Raw genomic sequence first — 10,125 nt, 5'->3', positions numbered from 1 at the left:
CACTTGTCTGGGATTGAGGCCTACACCTATTGGCAGGGCCTGTTTCCAGTGTGTGAGGCCTGGGCCCGGTGTGTGAGGCCTGTGCCCGGTGTGTGAGGCCTGTGCCCGGTGTGTGAGGCCTGTGCCCGGTGTGTGAGGCCTGTGCCCTGTGTGTGAGGCCTGTGCCCAGTGTATGAGGCCTGTGCCCGGTGTGTGAGGCCTGTGCCCTGTGTGTGAGGCCTGGGCCCGGTGTGTGAGGCCTGTGCCTGGTGTGTGCCCGGTGTGTGAGGCCTGGGCCCGGTGGGTGAGGCCTGGACATTCTATTTAGAAATGCTAATTAGAGCTGTGGCTACCATCTCTGGAGACCTGATTTAATTTTTGGGTAAAAATTTCAAGAGGGCTGGGCGTTGATGGCGCACGCCTTTAATCCCAGCACTTGGGAGGCAGAGGCAGGTGGATCTCTGTGAGTTCGAAGCCAGCCTGGTCTACAAGAGCTAGTTCCAGGACAGCCTCCAAAGCCACAGAGAAACCCTGTCTCGAAAAACCACAAAAAAATTTTCAAGAGGACTGTTAAAACTCCAAGATAATTAAAAATTAAACTGAATAAACTCATGGGAGTGACCCATGCTCTGACTCATCACTGAATATTTTACTGTTAACAGCACAGGAAAATAATTTGTACACTAGCCTTCAGGGCACCACAGTCAATGATGCCACATGAGGTGGCTACCTTCGGGTCAGCCATGGTGTGATTTTTATGCCATAGAAGTTAACCAGCACTTGGGCTGGAGGGATGGCCCAGTGGGTAAGGGAGCTGCCAAGCCTAACAAACTGAGTTCATTCTCTGGGTCCCTCATGAAAGAAGAGAAGCAACTTCTGCAAACTGTACTGTGGCCTCCACACATGTGCTACAGTACATGTGCACCCACACCTACACACATACACACACCACACACACATATGCTACAGTACATGTGCACTCACACTTATACACACACATATGCTACAGTACATGTGCACTCACACCTACACACACACATATGCTACAGTACATGTGCACTCACACCTACACACACACCTACACACACACACCTACACACATATGCTACAGTACATGTGCACTCACACCTACACACACACTCACACCTACACACACACCTACACACACACCTACACACATATGCTACAGTACATGTGTACTCACACACACACACATGTAATTTTTTTAAAAAAGGTAAATTTCTGGGCCATGGTGGCACATGTCTTTAATCCCAGTACTCGGGAGGCAGAGGCAGGAGAATCTCTGAGTTTGAGGTCAGTCTGGTCTACAGAGCGAGTTCCATAGCTACCAAGAAAACCCTGTCTTGAAAAACAAAGCAAGCAAACAAAAAAGATAAATTAACCAGTGATAAAAATGAGGGTTTTTCTCACTGAAGAGCCCATTGTAACTCACATACCATTGTTAACCTTCCACATTGAGAAACTCCTGCCATCATCCTTTATGAGTGTTCCCAAACATATCCCAGGTCCCTGTCAATTTGGCTGCTGCCTGGACAACTGTGGCCTCCTCTAGGCCCTTGGCAGCTCCCTGCCCCCTTAGGACAGACAGCTCCCTTCACAGCATCTCTTCCAGAACAAAGCGAAGCATGTTACCAGAATCTCTGATTTCTTTTTTCTTGGTTTTTCAATACAGTCATGACTGTCCTGACATTCTCTCTGTAGACCAGGCTGGCCTCGAACTCACAGAGATCTGCCTGTCTCTGCCTCCTGAGTGCTGGGATTAGGGGCCTGCATCATCAGCCCTGGCTGAATCCCTGAATTCTTTTGTGGTTCCCACTTACCCTCAGCACACCAAAGCTTGAAGTTCCAGCAAGGCCGCCCATTGCTGACTTTGCCGTCTGTGTTTGGACTACCAAACAGACACAGCACTGTCCCTGGGAGTCCAGGTCTTGGTGCCCTAACGTTTTTGTCCTCTTCGGGATGCAGCAGCCCTGAGGCTCCTGCTTCTACTTCCCTGATGCCTGCCGCATGGCAGCTGCATGTGTCCCTGAGATTTAGGCATGTGTTTTGGGGAACAAAATCAGAGCAGACTGGTACACATTGTGAAAAAAATGGCAGTGTTGGGAGGGCCTGGGCTGGCCAAGAATTGGAGGACAGATCAGCGGTTTCCACCAGTCCTTCCAGGTCGTTAGGGAGAGGACAGTTGTGTCCACTTTACAGGTTGTTTTGTTACAGGGACTCAAGTAGCCTAGCCTAGCCTCCAACTTAGGCAGTGGAGGATGACCTTGAACTCCTGATTTTCCTTTCTCTACCCTGAGTGTTGGGGTTACAGGTGTATGCTACAACAACGTTATGTAGTGCTGGGGTTTGAACACAGAGCTTCATGCATGCTGGGCAAGCACTCTAGCCCGCCCTGCCTTGTAATACCTGACTGTGGAGTGTGAGCCTTCCATCTTTGACCCCCAGGCCTCGCTCATTTAGGGCCAAGCTCCACACTCTCATTGTTCTTGCTGTTTGGCTGGACCTCCCCGTCAGCTGGCAGGATAATCAGATGTTTGCAGTGGGTACGAATATGAGCCATGAGCATCGCTGGCAGCGGAGACATCCCCCAGGCTGGGGATTCAGGGGGAGCATGGCTGGGTTGACAGAAGGAATTTATCTTAGCTGAATTTTTTAATCCTCTTCAAGGATTAAGGAAACTTGTCGCACTTCCCTTGATAATGTCCTTTAAAGATTTAATAGGCTCCAGGCTTTCTAAGAGAAAGGAATTTGAAGGACTTACTTAAGCTCCTGACTCCCTGTGTGACCTTGGCCTGTGGCTCCCTCTGTAAAGGGCAGAGTTGGTAGTGGACAGGTTGTCCTGGATGAGCTGTGTTTAGAAGACCTGGGCTGTAATGGCTACCATGTGTCCTTCTGGAACATTGCCAGCCCCATCTGCCCTGCCCACCGTCAAGCATCTGGGGCAAGTCATAGATCAGCATTGAGGGGCCTGGGTTGTAGTGAATAGTAGAGAGCCTGCCTAGAATAACCTAGTGAGGAGCTGGGGTGTGGCTCAGTGGTAGAGCACCTGCCTAGAATTCTCTAGTGAGGAGCTGGGGTGTGGCTCAGCAAATGGATGTATTAACCCATTGATGGTCCAGAGCTGAAAGCCGTTTGGAAACAGGAATCCAGTCAAAAGAGACAAAGCTATTGAAAAATATACCTTCTTTCCTGCCTGTTGTTCCCTTTGAGCACTCTTTGTCACTTTGTCTCAGTGGCTTCCTGGCTGCCACAGGTAAGCAGGTCTCCTCCATTCTGCCACCCTCTCCTTCATGCTGCCCTGCTTTTCCTTGGGCCCAAAGCAAAGTAACCAGCTGAGCATAGACTGGATTTAACAGGTTTCAGGCTTTCCAAGACAAAGTCCTGAAAGCCAAAAAACCCTTCCTCCTCCCCTCTTGAAGTTGTTTCCCTGGGGTATTTTGTCACAGGCAGAGGAGAGGCTGAGCCTCAAAGGAGGCTGGAACCAAGGACAAGAGTCCCAGGTGACCTTCTCTGCCCCAGAGCACTCACACTTTCTGGCTCGCAGGAGCCCCACACTCCCAGCCGGCCGGGGTGTTCTCTTCTGTTTCCAATGTGCAAGCAGTGAAGAGGAGAGCAGTGGATTGGGCCTGGGGGCGGGGAGAGGGCTTTACCCAAAAAGGACTGTCAAAGAGGGATGGAGGCCCTGCACTTGGAATGATGGAGGACTGTCCTGTAGCATAGACATCGACTCTCAATCCCTGGTTTCACAGGGGTCACCTAAGACCGTCTGAAAACACAGATATTCACATTATGATTCATAACAGTAGCAGAATTACAGTTATGAAATAGCAATGAAAATGATATGGTTGGGGGTTACCACAGCATGAGGAACTGTGTTAAAGGGTCTCGGCATCAGGAAGGCTGAGAATCACTGCTCTAGAATGTTCTTTTGAGGAGAGTCTGAAGTTTGGGGGAACGAGAGTTCAGGAGTTTAGTGGGAAATGGAGATGAATCTATTCTGGTCTCTTTGATCCTCATCTGTATTGTTAATTCCATGACAACAGGAGACAGTCAACAGTGATTATTGAAACAACAGTAATTTTTTTAATCTCTGCAGACAGTCCCAAATGCTCCTTTTCTCAGGGTGTGGCAGGCACAGCAGTCACTCTAGGGTTTTGATTCCTCCAGGTGGGCCACAGCCATAGTGCTGGCCTGGGGGAGTGGCTGGCCAGGCCACTTTGGATCCTTCCTGTTGGTTCTGACGCGTCCTACCCTGTCCCTCCTCCTCTCCTATGGTCTTTGCCTCTTGAAGGACATTGGCGAGCTCCCGAGAGCTTTGTGGGAAAGCATCGCCCTTGACTCTCACTGCCACTTCAAAGGATCATCATCAACTTGAGAGGCCAAACAGGGAGGCAGGCCCTTCACACAAAGCTCAGTGTCGCATGGATGCAGAATAGCACACGCTGAGGACACACAGACACACTAACCGAGTTGCACACACAGGTGCAGGGACACACACTGATTCTCATGCTTGCAGTCACAGTGACAGATATACACCAGATACAGTGACACATATGTATATAGTGACATATGTGCACAATGACACGCACACATACACACACACAGTCACATACACATAAGTCACACACATGCACAGGGATACAGATTGACTTGAAGGTATATTCTCACACATAAATGCACATCAGTGCAGCTTGATTCACACATGGACATCTTCACATATAATAAATCACATGTGCAAACATAACCACACAGTCTGACATACATTTACACACACACACACACACTTTTTGCAGGCAAGGTGTGTGCAGGACTGGGTCCTAGGGTTAAGGTTCAGGGGCATCAACCCCCTCCCCCTCCCTCCAGAAGCTATTTCTTAGCAAGCTTCCTACTGGCTTTCTGCTGTCATGGGCCTTCTGTCTGCCTTGGCTTGTCACAGTGTCTCTTGACCTTCAGGGTTGTCACCATTCTGCTGAGCCTCTGATGGGACACAGACTTTCTTCCAGACATCTCATGTTTTATGACATCAAAGATTTGTAGCCTTTGGGTGTGATTTTCTGGCAGGTGGCTCTTTTTTTAAAAAATTGATTATTTTTATTTCATGTACATTGGTGTTTTGCCTGCATTTATGTCTGTGTGATGGTGTCACACAGGATCCCCTGAAACTGGAGTTACAGAGAGTTGTGAGCTGTCACGTGGGTGCTGGGAGTTGAACCTGGATCCCCAGGAGCAGCAAGTGCTCTTAACCTCTGGGCCAACTCTCCAGCCCCAGGTAAGTGGTTCTTATCAGATTTTCTCTCTCATTGTTATTTTTTTAAAGATTCAGTGTGTGTGTGTAAAATGCAGAGGCCAGAAGAGAGTATTGGATCCTCTGGAGCTGGAGTTACAGGTGGTTGTGAGTCACCTGATATGGGTTCTGGATTAGAACTCTGTTCCTCAGAAAAAGCAACAAGCACTCTTAACAACTGAGCCGTTTCTGCAGCTCTTCATCTCCTTTTCCTCCTCCTCCTCCTCCTCCTCCTCCTCCTTCTCCTCTTCCTCCTCTTCCTCCTTCTGCTTCTTCATCTCATCATCACCATCTTCATCATATCATCATCTTCATTATCTTCATCATCATCATTATTTTGAGACAGGGTCTTACTCCTGACCAAAAAGAAGGTGCCACAGTTTTGCCTTCCAGGGAGAGAAAGGATACTGACTGCACAAAAATGACTTCAGTTTTCACAGCCTGGGAGATGAGAGGGTGTAGCCCCAGGGCCAGGCTGGGGCTCTGGGCTGTGCTCTGCCAATAGCTGGATAAACCTGTGTAGGCTTGTCACCCACAAAACAGGGAAAATTGGATGTGTGTGTGTGTGTATGTGTGTGTGGTGTGTGTATGTGAGCATGTGGGTGTGCCCAATGTGTGTATATGTGTGGGGTGTGTGTGGGGTGTGTACAGTGTGTGTATGTGAGCATGTGGGTGTACCCGAATGTGTGCATATGTGTGTGGTGTGTGTGTGGATGGTATGTGTGTACATGTACATGTGTATGTGGCTGCACGTGTGTGTGTGTGTGTGTGTGTGTGTGTGTGCATTATACACCAGAGGTCAACCTTCAGTGTCATCCTCTGGAGCCATTTACTCAATTTTGCCAACAGTCTCTCACTAGGACCTGGGTTTTGCAAATTCAGCTCCACTGACTGGCCAGTAAGCCCTAGGATACTCCCACTTCTATGCCCCAGTTCTACAAGTGTGTACCATCATACTTGGCTTTTTTATGCCATGTGCTGTGAATCAAACTTATATCTTCATTCTTCTGTGACAAGGACTTTAGAGACCAAGCCATCTGCACAGCCATAATGGTAATGATGATGGTGATCTGACAATTTAATAATTGCATCTGCACAGCCATCATGATGATGATGATGGTGATCTGACGATTTAATAATTGCATGTGACACATTTGGGTCTTCTTCCCTCCTACCCTCTTATCCTCCTCACATCCCCAGTGAACACCTTTTCCTTCCCACCTATTCTCCCTCTTTTTTTTTTTCCGAGACAGGGTTTCTCTGTTTTGTTTTGGAGGCTGTCCTGGAACTTGCTCTGTAGATCAGGCAGGCCTTGAACTCATAGACATCCACCTGCCTCTGCCTCCTGAGTGCTGGGATTAAAGGCGTGCACCACCAACGCCCGGCTATCTTCCCTCTTTTATTTATTTGGTGACCCCTGAGTTCCATTAGGGTCACCCACATGAGCATGAGCGGGGGTTATTTAGGAGAGCCTAAGCAACTTGTCAGTGGCTACACCACTGAGGAAAATGGTCTCCCACACCCAGCACAATTAACAGAGAAGAGCAGCTAGGATGGACAAGGCTTCATGACCTCCTTCCCCACCCATGCTGGAATGTTAACTGGCTCCATCATGTGAAAATCCTGTGCCGGTGACCACAGCTGCTGTGATGTGAGTTTTGCAACTCTCCTCCAGCCCTATGGGTCTTACATTCTTTCTTCTCCCTCTACTGTGATGTTCCTTGAGCCTTGAGGGGCTTGCTACGGATGTCCCGTTCAGGGCTAAGTACTCACTAATCTCTTCTTGGCACTTGGGCCAGTTATGGGTCTTGAATTCACCTACATTATTACACACAGCTGCTTCTCTAACCAAGGGCGAGAGCAGCACTTATCTATTGGTGTAAACATCAATCGCTGGGCTGGAGAGATGGTTCAGTGGTTAAGAGCACTGATTGTTCTTCTTTAAGGTCCTGAGTTCAATTCCCAGCAATCACGTGGTGGCTCACAACCACCTTGAATGAGCTCTGATGCCCTCTGCTGACATGCAGGAAGAAGATTGTATACATAATAAATAAATAAAATATAAAACAACAAAAACATCAATCACTATTCAGAAGCCACTTTAACACCAGGTCCACTTAGTGTTACTATTAAGTTCTTTACTAGGGCATGTGACCTCTTAAGCCATAGCTTTTGACCAGGATTATAACAGACATGGATTCCCTCCTGTAGAGCAGGACTCAAACCCACTGAGTAAGGGGTTGGTTACCCTCGTGACAGCACCAGTGGGAGTATCTTGCCTGGCAGGCTGGTCTTGTACCTCACAGGGTTCTCAGCTAGGTAAGACAAGATGGTTAGCACCATCTTACATGGCCTAGCATGATGTTAGCACCTTCCAGCACTGTGAATGCTAGCCAGCAGGGAGGAAGCTTCTAGCTCAGCTCAAGTGTGATCTCTGTGTGTCTTGAAATCTTAGTGTGCTCCCCTGGTGTCTTTAAATGATCCCTGGCACATAAAAATTCACTGACACACACTTCTCTCCATAGCCCCAGGTAGACAGTATGTGCAAACAATGACAAATCTGCCTCCTCATTTTCAAAGATTTTTTTTTTTGGTTTTTCGAGACAGGGTTTCTCTGTATTGTTTTGGAGGCTGTTGGTCCAGCCTGGCCTCGAACTCACAGAGATCCGCCTGCCTCTGCCTCCCGAGTGCTGGGATTAAAGGCGTGCGCCACCACCGCCCGGCTTCAAAGATTTTTTTAAATTGTGGTAAAATATGTACAACATAAATTTTGCCATTTTAACCATGCTTATGTATATAGTTCAATGGTACCAAGCACATTCACGGTGTGGTGCATTCACCTGGTGACAGAATATGTCACCATTCCAGACAGAAACTCTGGGTATTAGTCACTCTTCATTACTGTGAAAAAATATCTGCCACAGCAGCTTAAGGAAAGAAGGGGTTACACTGGCTCACAGTCTGAGGGCTCACAGTCTGAGGGCTCACAGTCTGAGGGCTCACAGTCTGAGGGCTCACAGTCAATCATGGCCGAGAAAACATGGTGTCAGGAGCCTGAGGCAGCTGGTCACATGGCATCGCAGTCAGGAGGCAGACAGAGATGGATGCTAGGGCTCAGCTTGCTTTCTCCTCTGTATTCAGTCTGGGCCCCCACTCTGTGGAATGATGCCATCGATGTTCAGGGTAGATTCAGGGTGCATCTTCCCCAATCAGTTAACCCTCTCTGGAAACATCCAGAGGGGCTTGCAGCACAAGCATGAGGGCCTGAGTTTAGCACCCGCCAGTGTGGCTACGTGCAACCTGAGTGTTGTGTGTATGAGTGGGGGAGCGGGTGGAGACAGGGAAATCACGACGATGCCAGCCAAGTCCCAGGGGACCCTACCTCAGGGGAATGAGGCACAAAGTAACAAAGCAGGACATTTGATGTCCTCTGAGAGTGGCCACACCACACACTCACGTGTATATGCACCTAAGAGGAGGGAGGGATGCACATGTTCAAGCGTAAAATTGAATGGCAACTAAAGAAGACCAGCGGGCCAAACACAGAGCTCTGGGTACACGTGCATCCCTTGCTGGCCTCTCTTTCCCCCAGTTTATTTTCAGCACCTTGGAGCATTTGGGTTGCTATTGAGAACCTTCTCTTAGAGCTCTTTTGCAGCTAGCCCTCCCCCAGTTTATGCAAATCTCAAGCCCCCACACCGACTGCCACTGACAAAGATGGTGAATGCCACAGACCGGTTCTGGGTTTCACAGCCAACAGGAGAGCGAGGGTGGGGCTGGGCACTGGGTAGGGCATGCAATCTTGCTCATGGTGTCTCTGTAGTCTTCATCCAGCCATCCAGCGCCTGCCCCTGCACTGTGGGAACACTCCAGACACACGGGGTACCCCACAGTGCTCCTCGGCTCTCTTGTTAAACTGAATGAACTGTGTGGCGATTGCACACACCTTTGATACCTGCACTCAGGAGACAGAGGCAGGCGGATCTCTGAGTTAAGGCCAGCTTGGTCTACAGAGCAAGTTCCAAGGCAGCCAGGGTTACACGGAGAAAACCCATCTGAAACCCTACCCCCCCAGAAAAAGTGAAGAAATAAAGAGAAAAACAAAGCGCATGGAATGGGATCAGACATTGCCACATCTGCCCAGCTGTTGATCCACATCAGTGTCGTCTCCTGCAGGTGTTCATTGCTTCTCCCTGGTGGAGGTGGCTTCTCCCTCCCTTCAGTGTCTGCCCTGACCTCGACTGTTGTGCCTGTGAGAATGAAGTCATGGTGGCACTCAGCCAGTGCTAGACCAAGTTTGTAAGAATTCTGGCAGCTTCTGCTTCTCCCACTCCTTAGAAACAGCCACTATTTAACCACAGGATTGACTAGGTACTGCCATGTTGGAAGGACGCTGAAGCAGTTGCATGGAGAGGGAGACATCTGGGTGTTTCATAGTTATGCTGCTCAATGAACCTTTTAAAAAATCATCATGTAGCCAGGCAATGGTAGAGCATGCCTTTAATCCCAGTACTGGGAAGGCAGGGGCAGGAGAAGCTCAGTAAGTTCAAGGCCAGTCTGGTCTACAGAGTGAGTTCCAGGACAGCCAGGGCTGCACAGTGAAACCCTGTCCCACCCAACTCCCCCACTCCTCCCAAAAAAGAAATCACTGTGTGTGTATATGGGGGCACATGTGTGCCACAGTGCACTATGGAGGTCAGATGACAACACTATGGACTGGTCCTCTTCCATCTTTATACAGGTTCTGGGGATCAAACTCAGGTTGACAGACAGGCTTGAATGACAAACCCTCCACCCACTGAGACATTTCATTGGTTCCCAAGAACATAGTTATTTGTTAG

Source organism: Mesocricetus auratus, unplaced genomic scaffold (genome assembly GCF_017639785.1).
Source record: "Mesocricetus auratus isolate SY011 unplaced genomic scaffold, BCM_Maur_2.0 Super-Scaffold_100008, whole genome shotgun sequence".
In the NCBI taxonomy this organism is placed as follows: Eukaryota; Metazoa; Chordata; class Mammalia; order Rodentia; family Cricetidae; genus Mesocricetus; species Mesocricetus auratus.
Note: the sequence above shows the minus strand (reverse complement) of the source record.